Source organism: Marmota monax, unplaced genomic scaffold, assembly GCF_021218885.2.
Source record: "Marmota monax isolate L192 unplaced genomic scaffold, Marmota_monax_Labrador192_F-V1.1 WCK01_AAM20220418_F8-fsc00022, whole genome shotgun sequence".
Taxonomy (NCBI): domain Eukaryota; kingdom Metazoa; phylum Chordata; class Mammalia; order Rodentia; family Sciuridae; genus Marmota; species Marmota monax.
Window position 1 is genome coordinate 24,953,029 of NW_026695215.1, and position 19,879 is coordinate 24,972,907.

Sequence of the window (19,879 nt, forward strand, 5' to 3'; positions counted from 1 at the left end):
GGTTTGTAGCTTCCTCTTCGTCTGTAAATGCCAAGTTTGCCGTGGGGGGAAAAAAGAAATTACTTTTATATAGACTTATGTAAAGTCTAAAAAAAAAAATGTAAAACACCACCACCACCACCACTACCACTGGGTATAAAGTTGAAAGAATTTCCAGATTCTTGGTCCAGAGAATATTTTAGGCAGTAGCCTTCTGAACCCTGCAGTCAATAAAACTGGGTGTCCAACCTCTTCTGTCCTACATCCATGTGGAGATAACAGGGGCAAAATTTTTATGCTGCTTGGAAGTAGAGTCACTCAGCATAGAGTCAAAAAACATAACTGCTTACCAAAGGTTCTGATTCCTTCTGGGAAATAAGTTATCATGCACAAAATTCTTCAGCAAAAAGTTGTGCTCAGGGAGCCACGATCTCCCCTCTATTTCACTCCCCTACAACATTCCCTTCCTCTAGTCTCCCTTTTATTCTTCCAGGGCTCTCAGGAGCAGTGTGGATCCCAAGGTGACTTCAGGATCAAGGTCTTGACATCTCCAGCACTGACCCTGGTTAAGTAGCGGAGTCCTCACTTCCACAAGTACTTCAGAGCATTCACCACTTTCCTCTGTCTCCTCTCCTGCTCTTCCAACCACGTTTCCAGTCTCTGCATGCTATTCTCTCAGGGAGAAGCCTGCCATTTTCTGTAAAGTCTAAAAGTTTTGTTGCCTCCAAATGCTGACCCTGAGATAAGAACTAGGGCATCAGTGGTGTGTCTGAAAAGGGACCCAAGGAAACAGGGAAAGCAGACCCCAAGAAGCAAAAGTCAAAACGTGTGCCTTATGGTGTTTGCTACCTCTGTAGGCAACTAGGGTTCGATCCTGCTAGAAATCATCTGAGAAACTGTAGAAAGACCCTCAGAATCATCCCAGTGAGAGACACTGCTACCCCTTAGTGGTCGAGGATTGCCTCTCGGGTGGGGGTAAATCCCTGGCACTTCTAAACCGCCCTGTGAGCCCGCTAAGTAAGTTCCTTTTCAGTAGGGAAAGATCTCAGGCTGAGAGGCTGGATGATTGGACTCTTGGGAAGTGAGGCTGTGGGCAAGCTCTGGAACTGGCGGGGGTAGGGGGAGTGAACTTGGGGGTCCTGTGTGCATGCTCAGAAAAGTACCCACTCATGCTCTTCTCAGAACCTCCCATAGCCTGTGCTACTGGGTGTGGAACCAAACTTCTTAGATCAGAGTCTATGACTCCTTTTCCTTCGTTCTTGCAAACATTTATGTCAAAATTCATTAGTGGCCTCATTAAGGTATACTGGCCTTATTTAATTCAGAGAGGCTTCCCTTAATAGGGTGTGAAATGCTCTAGAAGTGATATCTCCTTTACGATGATTGGCACATGGTGGGGGATCTCAACCAATATTTGTACAGTGACTAAATGAACAAAGAATCACCTCCAGAAGACCTCCAACTCCACAATCTCTCTAGTGTGAGGTCCACTTCAGTCAACAAGTTAATCTAACTTTGTTAAATGGCAAGTGTGACCTTGATGGTCTTATCAAATAGACTTTATCACCTCTAGCCAAATTGTGTGCAGCACAGATTTACACCTTACATCACTTCTTGGTATTTAGACTAAAAAAGCCATGCATTGTATCAGGGAAGACCGTGATGGAGTGCACATCTGAGGAGTAGAAGATGAATTTTCTCTTCTGAAGCTGTTTTTTCTTTAAAAAAAAAAGAAAGAAAGAAAAGAAAAACTTCCATTAATTAACAAAAGGACATGAGAAAACTTGTTTTCTAAAATCATATACCATCAGAAACTTCAACTGTTAGAAATCATATTTAGTGAGAATGAAACACCTCATTCTTGCCTGGAGGATCCAAGTCATTTTAACACATAGAAACAGCCTCAATTTCCACCCCAGGTGGAGAACTTCAGATAAGGGTTTTGCACATGGCATTCCACATTTATCTTAACTTTGTAGTTTCCAAGGAAACAGGACCCTGTGTTCTCATCTCAACCCAGGCCTGATATCAATCCCTTTGTACACAGCCCTGCTTTGAGCTGGCACACACTGCTTTTAAAAGAGTCTATGACTCTTGAGGTTTTGTTTGGCACACAAATTTTATCTAAACCTCACTCTTCACTAAATATGACAAGCCTGCATCTTCCTTTGTCTGGCGAGGTGCCCACAATCTCTCTCTAGTGTGAGGTCCCCTTCGGTCAACAAGTTAATCTAACTTTGTTGAATGGCAAGTGTGTCCTTGATGGTCTTAATCAAATGGACTTTTATCACCTCTAGCCAAATTGTGTGCAGCACAGATTATTTACAGGAAGGTTGCTAGGCATTGCCATGAAAAGCACTTAAAGATAGACACCAAAGGCTGGGCAGGTAAACTTCAGGAAGGAGCTAAGTCAGAATTAAAAACAAAACAAAAAACTGGTGGCTTTTAAGAAATAATGAGCTTTTGAGGAGAGCAAATTTATGTAGCAGACCTGAACATACAGTAGAAAATAAGGGAGCAACCATGACCAGATGAGTCATTTACTCTTTGCCTGCCTTGAGTGGCAACTCTACTTGAATGGAAACCTCCACCCTAGGCTCCACTGAGAGCTGTCACAGAATTCATCTACACATCACAACTGGCCCAAGATTTGTCATGTGACCCAAGCTCAGCCAATCAGAGTCTTGCCTTAGGGTTTCCCCTGCCCCCAACATTTCTGGTTATGAAACTTTATAGATGTGTGCTGAAGTTTCCTATTTCAATGGTTTCACTGGGACGGCCTAACCCAAAATACAGAAGAAAGTAGAGGTGACATCCTGAAGACATTCCATTACTTGAATCCTGCCCTTTCCACTTTTTTTTTTTTTAATTTCACTTTTGTTATTTTGTTTCTGTTTTTGTTGGAGGAGTGTTATTTGTGAGAGTGGATACATTACCTCATCTGCTTAAGCTAATTCAATTTAAATTTCGGTCACTCATAATCCAGAATCATCACTATGACTTTTGCATAGGTACAATTTCACAGTCTCTCCGGGGTCCCACATTTTGCTTTTTACTTGGTGTTTACTCCATCTTTAAAGATGCAAGCCTGCACTTCTTTTGTCAGACCAGAGACACCATGTAATTAAACAGCTTTTCCTATTTCCTTTTACTGCCAGGAATCCTAAAGCCAAAAACAATACCCAGCTGCAAAAATATTTGTATGTCCATAGAATTTAGCTCTGGAAAGAACCTTGGAGATTATATCTAGTCAAACCCCCTTATTCTCCAAATGGTGATGCGATTTGCCCAAGGAATACATAAGCAATTGGCCATTTTCTTGGTTAACTGGTCACATCTACTCACTTTTATCCCTTTATATTCTCTCTCTTCTTGCCTTGAATAAGAGCATCTTCATTCTCATCTTCACTGATGGGAGGGCTGAGAATAGCAGATGAAGAAATGATGATCTTGGGGAAGGAAGAAAGGAAATAAATGGGCAGAGATAATGTGATTTAACCAAGGAATTAATATTATTCAACCTATCAAAGCCTGGAAGTTTATACATGAGTTCAGATATTTCAAAAGGGGAAGTGATTATTAAGGCTAGAAAGAGAAGATTTGGTGCTAAACTCAAGAGTTCCTAAGATTTGGTTACAGTTATAATACTCTATGACTTAAAGATCTATTAAAGTCATACCTAATAGAATGAATTAGGCAATGCTAGTCAAACGTTTGTAACTGCATGCGTTTAATCAAAACCGTGTCAAAACCAGACTGTGACACAATCTCAGAGGCAAGCCACCACATCTCACAAGTCCTTCATGGGTGTAAAAGACAAAATAGGGAATGATGCAATAAATGTAGTCTGTGATTCAGAATCTCTCTTTAGGGTCTTTGGGAAATAGGTTACCAGCAGCCATGAAGAAAAGGGATAAGCATTTCCTTCCTCTCCCCAGGTGAGGATGGTACCGGGACCATCCTGGTCCACCTCAGTAGGACCATATCCACCAGAGTGAGACTTGACAGCCCCATTGTGTTTGTGACCTTTATGAAGAACTGCTCACTCAACTTTTCTAGAACTCCCACCTCTCAAGCTGTTCCTAGACAGTTTAACTCTGGTTCCCTTGAGGGGTTCCCCAGTTTTTGCCTCAGCTTTCTCCTTGGACCTATACTTTGTGAAAGCATCCTTTTCAGATTGTTAACAATCATAATTCTCATATGAATAGATAATAAACACATGTCAAAGTTTGATTTAACCCAATGCAGGAAAGAGCATCTCTACGAGGATATGAGAAACCTGGTTTATATGGTCAGCAGAAGAATCTGACCAAAGTTAAAATGCTAAGCCAGGTACGAAACTGATTAATTTCCTACAAGGCAACAATACCTTAATCTTTGGGGTTATCTTCTCTACCGGACCAAAAAAAAAAAAAAGTTCCTTTTTCAGTTTAATGCAACTTAATCTTAACTTTTTAGAGCTGTAAAACAAATGAGCTCTAATCAATTGTGAATAGTAAGTCACAGAAAATTACATTCCCTAAGAGTCAGAATGCCCTAAGGCAGGCTTATTAGAAAGCACTCTAGCATGGCATTAAAATGTCAGGCAATCACCTTTTTACTTCACTCCCAAATTTTACATAATTTGGCTTAACAGCTTTTTTTTTTTTTCCAAACCTCAAATCTCTGCTCTTCCCTCAGAGGATACTGCTTGGGTAAACCCAGAAACATCCCATATCCTTGCCACTGGGGAATATCCACAAGGTTTTTTCTGGCTAGCCTGATGGACTGATGGACTTCATAAATTGTCTAGCTGGGTTTTTTTGTTTGTTTGTTTGTTTGTTTTTTAGTTTTCAATACTAGAATGCCAGTTTGTAGTTAAAACAAAAATTTTTGAACTCTGTAAACCAAAGGATCTCAAACTCAAACATGCATCGAATCCTCCCGGCAATTGTGATTCCCTGACCTCAAAGTGGAGTTTGGGTATTTTTTTAACAACCATCCCTAAGTGATTCTAGGTCTTACCTTTTCTAACTTCTAGACTGGAAATGATTCGTTTCCTTCACAGGTTGGCTCATGAGAATTTACAATGGGATAAGGAATTTACAAACATATTCATGTTGTTATTTCAGTATGTCCTTCTCTAACCCCACCCTGACAGGAGCACTAAAATCCCCCCACACATACTTCCAGTCAATAAAAGAATTAAATAAAAATTCTGTTTCAGCACGATTGAGGAGAATTCATTTGGCTGTTCATTTAAAAAAATGTGACAAAGGCCATTCATTATGTGGGGTTGAAAATGGAAACAAATATCCCTAGAGTGGACATAACCCTACACTCTGTGTGTATACTGAGCCCCGGTCGATCAGGGCCTTTGGAGAGAAACTCCGAAGTACAATCCAGACAGAGGACCATTTCTCCAGTTTGCTGGAAATGAAGTAGAACAAACCAACTCTGAGCATGGCCACCATTATGGACCCATGGAGCCACAGCCCAGGACCCCCTCCTTGCTCTAGCCGAGGATACTTACTTAATCATGTGGAGATGTGGAGAGAATCCCAATCCCAACTGGGGCTAAATGCCCTGTCAACCAGGTAGAGGGAATTTCAGAAGAGATTATCACATGGTGGGGAAAAAAAAAAAAGTACCAAGAGAAAACAAGAATAGTTATTGAGAGCAGAGACTCTGGGGCTAGACTGTTCTGGGTTGAAATACTAGCCCTGCCTTTTGTTGACCTTGTGACCTTGGGCCAGTTACTTAATCTGTAGCTCAGTTTTCTCATCTCTAAAATAAGAAGACTAATAGCCCCAATCTTGTAGGGTCACTGTGGAGTTGGATGAGTTGACCAAGACAAGGCATTAGGACAAGTCCTGGCACTTGTCAACAGCTACATAGGTGTTTTCTGCTGTTGTGATTCTGAAACTCAAATGCTCTGGAGTGGAAATCACACCTGCTACGTTCCTACGTCTCACTGAGGAAATACTTCCTCCAGAGCAGTTTTATCCCATTGGCAAAGGCATTTCATCTCGGTTTCTGACTTTGTTCTTTGGCAGAGGGTTGAGTTTTTAAGATTAAAACTCATTTTTGTAAAGCTGCTGTGTGATTGGGGAATGGCAGTATTGGGGGAGGAATTTGAACAACTACGCAGTGTTCTAGGAATCTGACAAAGAACTGAGGAATGAAATAAGAATATGATTATATATAATCCTATGTTACATATATATTCAGTTATCTCCATATTCAGCTGCTTGGATGATTCATTTATTTCACAAATTATCTGTGCAGTTGGATTTATTTTTAACCTTTTACATTGCACCAAAAAAATACACATTTCATAATATTAATAGAAAATCTGAACAATTCAGATAAGCCTAAAAGAGAAATATCACCCACAACCCCACTGCCCAGAAATAACCCTTTTAAAATGGAAAGTGTTCCATGCTTTGTTCTTTGAAGGCTGTTTTGTTTCTTGTGTGTTTGGGGAGGAGGGTAAGATGAGCTGGGTGCCGCTGAGAGAAAGAACTCCTGCCCAGTGGGCAGAGATGAGAAGATGAGTTGGCCACGTGACCCATCAGCAACTAAGCTCATCTCTCTGATCTACATGGTGCAGGCCACAGGCAAGGTTTTCTTGGCAGGTCTTTTTTTAATCCAAAGGATAAAGGCTGAATTCCAGCAAATTCTAGCCTCTGGCTGAGGCCTCTGAACACAAAAGATGTCAGCCCCTTTGCAGAGCTCATTCAAAAGTTGGAGTAGAAGAGTTGATCACCAGAGGAAAGAGCAAAAAGCTGTTTGTCTCTCTGATTAGCGCTTGGACGAGAATTCATTCTGCTGGGCATGGTTACAGCCCAAGGACACAGACTCGGCGCGCCCTCTGCTGGTCAGTTGGGCACTCCTGGCGCTGCATCCTCACGCAGCAATTTTGTTGTTGTTGTTGATGATGATGATGAAGATGATGATGATGATGATGGCTTGTGAAAAGCCCAGTTAATTTTTTAAAGCAAAGACTTAGACACAGGGATGTGGAGGCAGGTGATATATTTGGAAGATGATCCCAGGAAGCCGGCATAAAGCAGGGAGTACGAGACAGGAGGGAAGAAATGTTGCCATGAAGCTGTGGCACTGAGATCGCTGCTGCTGTGAGCAAAGAGAGCTTGATCCCATGACAACCTCCAAAGCAGCATATGGAATGCCTCCTAGAATGATCCGAAGGCTGAGACAGCTATCTGCTGATTCCTGTTCTCATTAATGGTGGATTGCACCTAAAGGCATCAATTTCAGGTCAGGCTTATTAGAAGACCCAGGAGATTCCCCTAACCTCATGGAAAGCTCTAGGTAAGCAAAAGAAAAGCACAGGACACAAACTTAAATTGTGGCAGGTTATCAGGATGAGGTTGTCTGGGCTCTGCTGGTGGAGGTGACTCAGGAGATATGGTGTGAGGCACCAACCTTGCCTGCTTCTGCCAGTATGAGCTGATGGAAGACCTGTCCTGTTCCAAATTTCCAGATTCCCAGCTTCAGGCCCATTTCACAGACAGGGCAATTGAGTCTCAGAGTTTGAGTGCCTTACCAATCTTACACCACAGAAGTAGGAAAAAAAAAGACTAAACCTGTATCTCCTCCTGTCTGGCCTGGTACAAATATTGCTTCAACCCCCAACCTCACTCATGACAGAAGTACACTGAGCTCTGTTCTTATCTTTTTAAAAAATTCCCAGGGGAGTTGCACAGAAGATGGAAGGAGAACCTCATTGTTATACAGAATACATATATGATGTTGTAATGAGAAAAAAGAAAAAAAAAGTGTGTCACATTAGATTGGATAGAGAGAAAGGATGGGAGAGGAGGGGAGGAGTAGGGGGGATAGGAAGGGAAGCAGAATAGACAATATGATTGATGTATGTACATTCCATGTATGTATTGTATGTCAAAATACATTCTGCTGTCATGTATGACTAAAAAAATAAATAAAAATTAAAAAATAAAATAAATTTTAAAAAGACTGTAATAATTATGCAACATTAAAAAAAATAGACAATATGGTTGATGTATGTACATTCCATGTATGTATTATATATCAAAATGCATTCTACTGTCATGTATCACTAAAAAAATAAACAAAAATTAAAAAAAAAAAAGTTCCCCCTGCCAGACACAATGGTGCACACCTCTAATCCAGCTACATGGGATTAGAACCCAGTCAACAAATATTTATTGAGTTCCTGTTTGTATTAGACATCTAAGTTCTGAGCATGCAGCAGCAAATAAATAAAGCCCTTTCTTTTTCCTAGACCAGCATTTTCCCAGCCTGAGTGTGCATCAGAATTACCTTTAGGACTTATTCAAACTTCAGTTAATGGGAATGAGGTTGTGGTTCTGGAGCAGGAAGATCACAAGTTCTAGCCAATCTGGGAAACTTAGTGAGATTCTGTCTCAAAATAAAAAATCATAAGCGCTGGGGGCATAACTCAGTGATAAAGCATCCCTGGGTTCAATCTCCAATACAAAGAGGAAAAAAACTCCCCCCCCCACCACCTAGCAGCCTAGGGCAGCCTTATTTTCCATAGGAACCGAAGTCATGTTCGGGGGTAGTGCTTATGACCTGTGGGGTAAGTACATGAGCTCCTGGTTCCTGGTTCCATCATTTCCTAAGTGTGTGACCTTGAGCTCATCATCTAGTTTCTCTGACTGAGGTTCTTCAACTGTAAAATGAGATAATCATAGTATTTAATTCAGAGCACTGATTGAAGAGTAAATGAGTTAATACTTGTTAAGCACTTAGAAGGTTGCCCTGTACTTGGAAAGCACACAATAAATTCATTTAGAACCCATTCAACAAATATTTATTGAGTTCCTGTTTTGTATGAGGCATCTAAGTTCTGAGCATGCAGCAGCAAATAAAAAAAGCTCTTTCTTTTTCCTAGACCAGCATTTCTCCAGCCTGAGTGTGCATCAAAATTACCTTTAGGCCTTATTCAAACTTAATGAGGCTGAGGTTGTGGCTCAATGGTTCAGCGCTTGCCTAGCATGTATAAGGCACTGGGTTTGATTCTCAGCACCACATATAAATGAGTAAAATAAAGGTCCATTGACAACTAAAAAAATATGTTTTTAAAAAATCTTAGGTTAATGGATCCCATCTTCAGGGCTGCTCATTCCTTAGGTCTGGAGTGGGATTTCTATCAAGTTCTCAGGTGATATTGATGCTGCTGATCCAAGGGCCACACTTCAAGAATCATTATCTACAAATGAAGAAAATATTGAATATACACACAATACTTTTCAGCCCCCCTCCAAAAAGAAGACAATCCTGTCATTTGCGACAATGTGTATAGAATTGGAGGACATTATGCTAAGTAAAATAGAAAGACAAAAATTTGTTCTCACTTATATGTGGAATCTAAAACATTCAAACTCATGGAAGCAGAGGGTAGAATGTGGTTATGGTAGGAATGGGGGAGATAATGGTCAACTGGTACAGAATCTCAATTAGGAAGAGTTTTTTTTTTCCCCTTTGGTTCTGGTAATTGAATCCAGGGCCTTGTGCATGTGAGGCAAGCACTCTACCAACTGAGCTATATCCCCAGCCCATATTTTTTTGTTGTTATTGTTCTATTATTTTTTAGTTCTATTGCACAATGTGGTAGATATAGTTAATAATAGACTATTGTGCATTTCAAAACTTCTAAGAGAATAAGTTTCAAGTGTTCTCATAACAAAAAACATTAAGTATTTGAGATGATGGATATGTTAACTAGCTTGACTTAATTATTCCACATTGTATTCATAAATTCTAACATCATTCTGTGGCTCATACATTTATACAATTATAAATTGTCAATTTACAATTAGCTACACTTCTATTCCAGATCAGAAAGAGCAAAGACAAATAAACTCAGCACATCTGATGGCAATTAATGATGTGGAGAAAAACAGCCCAGCAAGGTAGGGGTTGCCATTTCCATTGGGGGCAGGGAAAATTTCTCTGATAAGGTAGCATTTGAGGACTTGCCTAAAGTCGGGCATTGTGAAGCGAGAGTTCAAGGCAAAGGAAAGGTGAGTACAGTTAATCCTTTCTGTGGCTGGGAGCTCAGCTGTGTTGCTGACTAGAGCACACGGTGAGCTTTCCAGGTTGGTGGTCTCTAATGGGACTTCTTTTCTAGTGGCTGCTTTCCACCCCATGGGAACCAGGTGGAAGCTAATGGCCTCCTCTGGCTCAGCCTCAGAAATCATATAGCAGCCAGGCGTGGTGGCACTCACCTGTAATCCCAGCAGCTCAGGAGGCTGAGGCAGGAGGATTGTGAGTTCAAAGCCAGCCTCAGCAACTTCACAAGACCTTGTCTCTAAATAAAATATTTAAAAGAGCTGGGGATCTGGCTTGGTGGTTGAGTGCCCCTGGATTCAATCCCCAGTACCAAAAAATACACAAAAATAATAAAAGAAAGTAATTATATTGTATCACTCAAAGCTATTATGTGCCAACATCCCCAGATTCCCAAGGAAGGAACATAGATCCCACCTCTCAATGGAAGATGTGTCAAAGAATTTGCAGACATGTTATAAAACTTCCACAAAGAAGCTGTCATTTGCCCTTTTTCATAAAGCATCTGTCTGACTCATGCCCAGCTGTCAAAAAAGTAAAATGTACCATGGAGGCCAACTGAAAATATTCCTCAAAATTTCAAATGCACATACTATTATTAGACTGAGCAATTCTACTTCTGGGAATTGATCCTACAAATATGGTCAACCCATCACTGCAATCATCTTCTACCCGCTGGGATTGTTATACAGATGCAGGGCCAGAGTTTCCACTAAGAAAAGATAGGGCATCTTCTCAATTTAAGAAGACTAAAAACATATTAAGTATATTAGATAGCCCTAACTGTTATCACCTACTTTACACTGTGCCCAGCATGCTCCTGCTTTGCACTCATTATTTCTAATTCTTTCTACAATCTTCTAAGGTTAATGGTTTCTATTTCTCTGGAGGTTTGGATAAATATGACTTCCTAAGGCCACGCAGCTAAGTCAGTCCTGTCTGATTCTATACCCTGATCTTTAGCTCATAGCAACAAAACATATATTTAATATATGGAGTTTATATTTTAAAAACTCCATGCTTTTTATAGGGACACAGCCACATCGATGTTTATAGCAGCACAATTCACAATAGCTAAACTGTGGAACCAACTTAGATGCCCTTCAGTGGATGAATGGAAAAAGAAAATGTGGAACATTACACAATGGAATACTACTCGGCATTAAAAGAGAATAAAATCATGGCATTTGCAGGTAATGGATGGAATTGGATAATATAATGCTAAATGAAGTTAGCCAGTCCCAAAAAACCAAACGCCAAATGATTTCTCTGATATAAGAATGCTGATTCATGGGCTGAGGTTGTGGCTCAGCGGTAGAGCGCTCGCCTTGCACGTGTGAGGCCCTGGGTCGATCCTCAGCACCACATAAAAATAAATAAAGATATTGATTCCAACTACAACTTTAAAAAAAAAACAAAGAATGCTGATTCATAAGGGTTGTGGGGTGGGGGGTGGGGAGCATGGGAGGATTAGAAGAACTCTAGATGGGGCAAAGGGGAGGGAGGGGAAGGGAGGGATCATAGGGGTAGGAAAGCTGGTGAAATGAGATGGACATCATTACCCTAAGTACATGTATAAAGATGTGAATGGGGTGACTCTACTTTGTGTAAAACCAGAGATATGAAAAAATGTGCTCTATATGTGTAATATGAATTGTAATGTATTCTGCTGTTATACATAACAAATTAGAACTTAAAAATTAAAAAAAAAAAAACTCCATGCTTTCATTTGACAATCTCTAGTCTCTCTGCATTTCCAAACCACTAACACAAGATTTCATTATAGTTGTTTCCTGTCAGAAGTAACATGTAAAGATGATTCCTTACAAGTCTTTGAAGGAGAGAAAGTATGAGATTAACATTTGCACTGAACATTTCCTTAGAAGTGGAAATTACACTCGCAGTCTCTGAATAGAACAAGCATCAGTTGGCGTATCTTGTTAAGAAATTCTCAGAAATTGAATCTCAGCACAGTTCTTTCTCATCTCTACCCTTGCCACCATTGTTAAAGGACAGCTGGAATTGCTGAGAAGAATGAAAGTTAATGCTTATCGGGAATGGCTCTTTCAGTTCCAAAAATGCAGGCAAGCAGAGATAAGCAAAAAATGTTTTATCTTAGAAAGTCAGCTAATAGCTTAGCCACTCCCTGATTCTTCATAAGTTGTCCATGGAAGGGCTGCCCTGACCCGGTTGTTGTGTCCACAACCCAGTTCCCAGGTCAGGGGAATAGGTTGCCGAGATACCAAAGAAAATACCCTGAGATGGTGTGGGAAGTGGGAATCATGGGGTTTAACTGAGAAATGCTTACGGGGGAGTTCAGGTGGTGATGCCCAGCACAGCCTCCTCTCCCTCATAGGTTTTGGCAGCTGGCTATACAAGAGACACGTATCCTTTCCACAGTGCCCTCAGTTCTGCTCCAGTTGCCACTAAAAGAGGGGTTTCATATATATAGAGACATTCCAGCCCAGGCTTTCTCTCATTGTTCCCTTGGCTAGTTTTGGGAGATAAGAAAGGGGGCATTCAGGGACATGATGATTAACTGTCCCCCTTTTCTTTAAGGGCAATACACCAGTACTATACACACACACTTATGCACACACATACACACATGTGCATATCCACATGATTTTCATCTGAAATTTACCCCTACTTTTTTTACTGAAACATAAATGTTCCATATTAGCAAAGTCTTTCCTTGTTTCTTAAGCTAAATGAATCTCTCACCTGCTCATTTATTTTAGTTCCATTCTGTTCGCTGAGTCAAACACATTCCATGAATAAATGACCAAGAACTAACAAGAAAATTATTATGAAATATCATTCACTTTCTCAACTTTTTTTTTTCCCTCTCTGCTTTACTTAGTCCAATCTCTGGCAGTTCTTCATAAACCAATCTCCTTACCATGCTTTTTGGGTGTTATTCTTCTACATTATGTTTTCTTCACTCTTCTTCATGTTTCTGAATTCTACCACTCCTTCTGGGCCTAAATCAATTCCAGCTCTTCCAAGAACCCTTATGTTAGTTTGCTTTTCTGATTCTATACCCTGATCTACCGGAGATAATCAACTTTTAAGGAGAAAGGGTTTATTCTAGCTTACCATTTTCAGAAGTTTCATTCTATGACCTGTGGCTTCTGGGCCTTTGGCAAGACAGTATATCATGGCAGACAGCATGTGGTGAACCAAACCTGTTCATCTCACTGAGACTGAAAGGCAAAAGAGCAGGAAGGCCAGGTGCAGTGGTGCACACCTGTAATCCCAGAGGTTCAGAAGGCTAAGGCAAGAGGATCAGGAGTTCAAAGCCAGCCTCAGTGAAAGTGAGGTGCTAAGCAACTTAGTGAGATCCTGTCTCTAAATAAAATACAAAATAGGGCTGGGGATTTGGCTCAGTAGTCAAGTGCCCCTGAGTTCAATCCCTGTACCAAAGAAAAAGAAAAAGCAGGAAGAAGAAGGCTGGTATCTCTCCATGTCCCATTCAAGGGCTGCTGTGCAGAGGCTTAGGCCCACAAAACAGGGTTCTGGGCTCCAGTAGCTGAAAGAAGATGATGCGAGGCAGAGCTGGGATAGTTTACATAAGAGGCAGAAGCATGAGCCATTCCCATGGGCCTTTTTAATGTGCAGGCCAGACAAAGAAGCCACATGGCCTGTTGGCATGCAACACAAGCAAATGTTTATGACCTTGAGTATCATGGAATCAGCGTGTTCATGACCTTGGCTACATATTTAAAACATAGCCTTCCAGAAGCATCAGCAATGGAGCCTAACTATAGCCTTCTAGGGCCTGCCCTACAAGGGCATTACTCCAGTGACCTAACTTCCTTCTGCTAGTCCTACTCCTAAGGGTTCCACCACCTCCCATGGCTGAGGACCAAGCGTTTGACACATGGGCCTTTTGGGGACACTTATCCAAATGATAGCAATCCTCCTGCAGTGTTCCTGCATGTTATACTTCTCTTTTCCTCAAAGGCCTATGGCATTTAGGAGCGTCATAGTCCAACTTAATATTTGATTGCCTAGGACTAGAAGTTCTACAATATGGGTGTGCATCAGGATCCCCTGGAGGGCTTTAAACAGATTGCTTGTATCCATTCTGAGTTTCTGATTCAGTACATTCAAGATGAGGCCTAAGAAGCTGCATTTCTAACAAGTTACAGGTGATGCTAATGCTGATGGTACGAAAAGGATACGGCAGAGGACAGAGCATACTGTGTGCAAGCTATTTGAATGTAGGTCAGTTACTTAGCTTTTTTGTGTCTCAGTTTCTTCATCTGTGAGAAGACTGTTGCCAAGAACTATTTACTGAAGAGCTGGAATAATGTATTTTAAACTTTAGTAAAGTTCCTACTACATCATAGATGTTTGAAATATGTTAGCTATTATTCCCAGAAGAAGAAAGACAAAATTTGCCGGGGGGGGGGGGGTCACTTATATTATAAAGGTAACACCAAGACCTATGGCTTCACAAAATCTGGACTGTAGGCTTATTAGCAAGACTGACACATCTTTTGCCAGGGAGAAAGCTATTCGAAACTTTACTCACCACTTATTTAAGCCTTAATCTGGGAAGGGCAAATGAGGGCAATGTTTCCCATGCTTAGAAGACCCCTTCCAATGCTAACCAGCTACAACTGATTCACCTTTCAATTCAGGATAGCTAAGTTTACAACTGGGGATTCTGTAGAAATATTACTTTTACTTTATTGTAAGTTCTAATAACTATGATGAAGGGCAAAATTTTCTTAACTTAGCTCTTCATAGGGAAATAAAAGTGGGGAGCAGGTAAAAAAAATCTTAAGAAAACCTTAGGGAATAATTAATAATAGCAAAACCAGTGTTACCTATTTTTGTTGGCAAGAATATGTGGAAAGGAGAAAGAGTTAATGGAATCAACTTCTATGCAGACTACTCCCATCAGAAAAAGGGAAGCAGAGCCGGGCATTGTTTCTACAGGCCTGTAAATCCTAGTAACTGTAGAGGCTGAGGCAGGAGGATCATAAGTTCAAAGCCAGCCTCAGGAACTTAGTGAGATCCTGTCTCAAAATTAAAAAAAAAAAAAAAAATTAAAGACCTGGCATTATAGCTCAGTGGCAAAGTGCCCCTGGGTTCAATTGACTGTACTGAAAAATTAAATATTAATAAATAAAAATTAAAAGGGTGCTAAATGCAGTGGCACACACCTATAATCCCAGTGATTTAGGAGACTGAAACGGGAGGATCTCAAGTTCGAGGCCAACCTGAGCAACTTATCCAGACCCTGTCTCAAAATACAAAATAAAAAGGATGGGCATGTAACTTATGATAGAGAGACCATGTGTTCAATCCCTTCCACCACAAAAAGGAGGAAGGGGAAGAGGAAAGCAGGTAGCGCGGAGGAATTGGCACCCAGTTTGGTCAGACTCTCCCTTACTATCCCTAGCATGCTCAAAAATATGGGCATCCTCTGGTTGCACAGAACCAATGTTTGGCTAACACACTGTTTCAGCAGCTACAGTTTGGGGCTTGGGCTTTTCCTGGGATCTCCTTTTAGAACCAAAAAACAAATACTGGAGCTGAAGGAGCAAAACCAAAACCGGAAAGTCTATTATGTCTTCCAAAGCCCTCACCCCACTGTTTCTTCTGCCAACTCAGACCCAGGTCACATGCTTTTTGGTAGACTTAGCATCTCATATGCAGTGCCTGGGGCATGACAGGCACTCAAGAAATCTTAACTTGATTAAGCAAGTCATTTAAACAAGAAACTGTTGACAACTCGTGCAAACTATGACGGCCATGGTTGACTCAGAAAGCTGTTTTAGGCAGAAGAAATCAGATTTGCCTGAATTTGTTGCTTTTTCCCACACCTCTGTCAGTCAGGGTTTGATCAGAGAAGAGGGGCTGCCAGGAGAAATATAAAAATAGAGGCTTTATTAAAGGGATTTGAACTTTCACGATTGTGAGAACTGATTAAACCATTAATATAAAGCTACAGTCTCCGAATCTGGTGCTAGGGACAAATCAGCAGGGGCTGGCCATGAAGGAGGAAAGATGGATGTGAAAGGGGAAAGAGAGGGACAAGCTGGACCCTATGAGACTGAGCCAGAATCCACAAGGACAGATGGCATGGGATCCATCTCCCACCACCTCCCAGGCTTCCATGATACAAGTGACCTACGGGTGAAGCTGGTACTCTTTGTTGTAGAGGCAAACACCACCAAGGCCAGGAGTTAGAGAAGCCAGAGACAGATTCAGCAGAAACAAAGGGGTGGTGGACTCTGCTGCTGCCCACTTCTCCCAGATGAGCCAGCAATGAGCAATGAGTATGAGCCACGGCTACTGGTGCCCCACATTCGCCTCCAAAGTGTTAAAGATGCTAGCTTATTTCTGGCTTCTGGTTGTCACACAAAATGTCTCATGAAGCCCACACTAGACAACACAGGCAAGGGAATTCTGAAAAATGTACTCCCAACTTGGATGAGTTGACCCAATATAAATTATAATACCAGACCAGCTGCGTGGCCTTTAGTCAGGACTGTCGTTGAGAGCAAGTGATCTTTCTCACTCCATCTAGCTCAGAGAGATTGTAAGGATGAGAATCAGGGAGACAATCTGGTGGTCAACCCTGGCTCACTGATAATTGTGAGAACAGATAATAAGGAGAAGAGGAACAGGGCTCAAATGCCAGCCTTGTAAATGTTGGCATATATAACTTGATTCAGAGGATTTTTGAACCAATTAGATGTAAACCAGTTAAGGATAGATTCCTGATGAGCTAGTCCTTCAGAGCATGATGAGGAATATAATCTAGAACGGAAATTTAGAGTTAGAAGTAAGGCTGCATAAAAACACCCTGGTGAAGCCGTGGCGCATGCCTGTAATCCCAGCAGCTCAGGAGGCTGAGACAGAAGGATCGCAAGTTCAAAGCTAGCCTCAGCAACAGCGAGGCACTAAGCAACTCAGTGACACCCTGTCAAAATACAAAACTGGGCTGGGGATGTGGCTCAGTGGTTGAGTGTCCCTGAGTTCAATCCCTGGTAACCCTCAAAAAACAAACAAAAAATATTAATAACGCAGGTTCCCAGAGAGGCTGACACAGCAGGTTTGGGAAGAAGCCCAGGAATCTGCATCCCAAACAAATAAAGAGACTCTCATGCAGGTGGACCCTGATGCACGCTTCAAAAAAGCCTTCTCTAGAGGCTTGCACAGCAGAAAAACTCCCAAATCTACCCTACCTGCAAAAGCTGCAAAATAACTATAGGTTATTTAAATTGAAAGATCAACAGAGAGCATCTTTATAGAAAGACAGCAATGGGAAATAAAAATATGCTATTTACTTCAGCATGATGTTCTAAAGATTATTTTAGAATTCTATGTATTACGGATTCGTAAATATTACTTGCTATTTTAATAAAGAGCTTGATGGTTGCCAAAATGCAGCCTCCATTCTGACTTATCAGTCCACACGTTTGCAATCTCAGAGCAGCTGAAGGTGTGCTAGTGCCACCTAGAGGCCATCATCGTGAGCACACATTGGGTGCAAAGCAAAAGAATCCAGAGTGCATGGGAGGCCAGACAGAAGCAGTGATTGCAGCAAGAAACTGAACTTTGGGAATAGTCTTTGACTTGGGTTTGTTTTTGTTTTGTTTTGTTTTGTTTTGTTTTGTTTTTCTTTTAAGTCATAAATAAAAAATGAGACTCTCTGTATAGCCTTCCCTGACTGCTTGAGAGAATAAAAAAAAGAGAGTTAGGAATTTGTCAGATGTGGTTTAAATTCTTTCTCTGTCACCTAAAAGACATGTGTATAGGACACCTCTTGCCTCTCTGCTTCATGCAGGTGTGAAGTGACAGCAACACACCTCAGCTCCCTGTGTACCTGCCACTTTCTGACCCCAGGACTCTCTAAGACAGAGATACTTGGAACTTCTGGGAGAACCTCTCTATTCCTTCACAACTAACTGTTCACTTCCCTGTAGTAATGTAAACCACAGGAATCCAGAGCCCATAACAAATTTGTAACCTGGTATTTCAGACAAACAATTCTGAGGAAAATTCTATCCAGCTCCTCAGAAGACTCCAGGACAAAGAAGTGGGAAGCCCTGTTGCTCACAGTGATGCCAGTTCAAAAAATCCAGCCAGGAATTAGTTTTTCCTCTCTCCATTTGTGTTCCCTGAGATCACTTACCAAAGTAAATGACTGCACCCAAGTCTTTATGTCATGCTCTGGTTTATCAGAGATGCAGGCTAAGACAAAGTATGACCTTGGGCATTATTCACTCATCCTCGGTGAGCCTTAGTTTTCTCAGCTGCAGTATGTTCCTCCCAGGGATATTATAAAAATTAAGTGAACCATTGTATAAAAATCACCTTTAACAGCACCTGATGCATAACAGGACCTCCCCTTTTCTGGGCTCTTTGCTATCTGGTGGGAACCATTTCTTTATTAAGCTGACCCATCATCACCAGGATCAGATTCAGCACTATCATTACCACCACCATCATCTCCACACAAATGCCATCATCATCATCACCACAACCACCACCAAGACCTTCAACAATACCACATTCCCCACCACCTTCACCATAATCATTACCATGACCATACCCATTCACAACTACTATCATCTTCATTCTCACCACCATGACAAGCATTATCACTTCCCCTACCTCCACTCCCATATTCACAATATTATAACCACCATCCATACCAGCTGTCATACCAACCTTACACCTCACCCACAACTACAATGACCACCTCCACTACTGACTTTACCATCCCCACCTCCACCATCCTCACCTCCACCACCACCACCATCACCACCACCATCTCCTCCTCCACTATCACCACCATTCCCATCTACTCCATCACCACCTCCTTCAACAACATCTCCATCTCCATCACCATCACCATCTCCTCCATCACCATCACTTTTACCAACATCCTTACCTCCTCTACCACCATCACTTCCTCCATCACTACCACCTTTACCCCCTCCTCCTCCACTGCTACCACCATCTCCATCACAACCACTGTCACCACCATCACCTCCTCCACAATCCCTAGCTCCATGACCACCATCTCCTCTGTGTCACCACCTCCATTACTCTCACCGCCTCTACCACCACCTCTACTATCATCACCACCTTCATCACTATCACCATCACCTCCACCAGTTACCTGCATCATCACTATCATCACCTATACACCACCATTACCTCACTCCAGTATGTCACTGGAGAGAATTGCTCTAGCCAGGTCTAGTTGATTCTTTTTAGCTAGAAAAAAATACTAGACATGTTTCACTATGTCTGCCTCAGAAAAATATAAATATGAGCTAGTGTGAAATTTTCCCAGCTACTTCCAATATTAATCAAAATATTTGGCTAATTAAAATCCTGCAACATCCAGGCACCAAGGTGCATACCTGTAATCCCAGTAGCTCAGGAGGCTGAGGCAGGAGGACCAAGAATTCAAAACCAGACTCAGCAAAAGCAACGCTCTAAGCAACTCAGTGAGACCCTGCCTCTAAATAAAATTCAAAATAGGGCTAGGGATGTGACTCAGTGGTCGAGTGCCCTGAGTACAATCCCCCATATTCCCCCCCAAGAAAAATTCTGCAACAGAGCCAAGTATAATGGTGCATGCCTATAATCCCAGCAACTCAGGAGGCTTCCGCAGGAGGATCGCAAACTGGAAGCCAACCTGGGGAACTTAGCAAGACCCTGGACAACTTAGCAAGACCCTATATCAAAATATAAAAAGGGAGCTGGGGATATAGCTCAGTTGGTAGAGTGTTTGCCTTGCATGCACACGGCGCTGGATTAAATCCCCAGTACCACCAAAAAA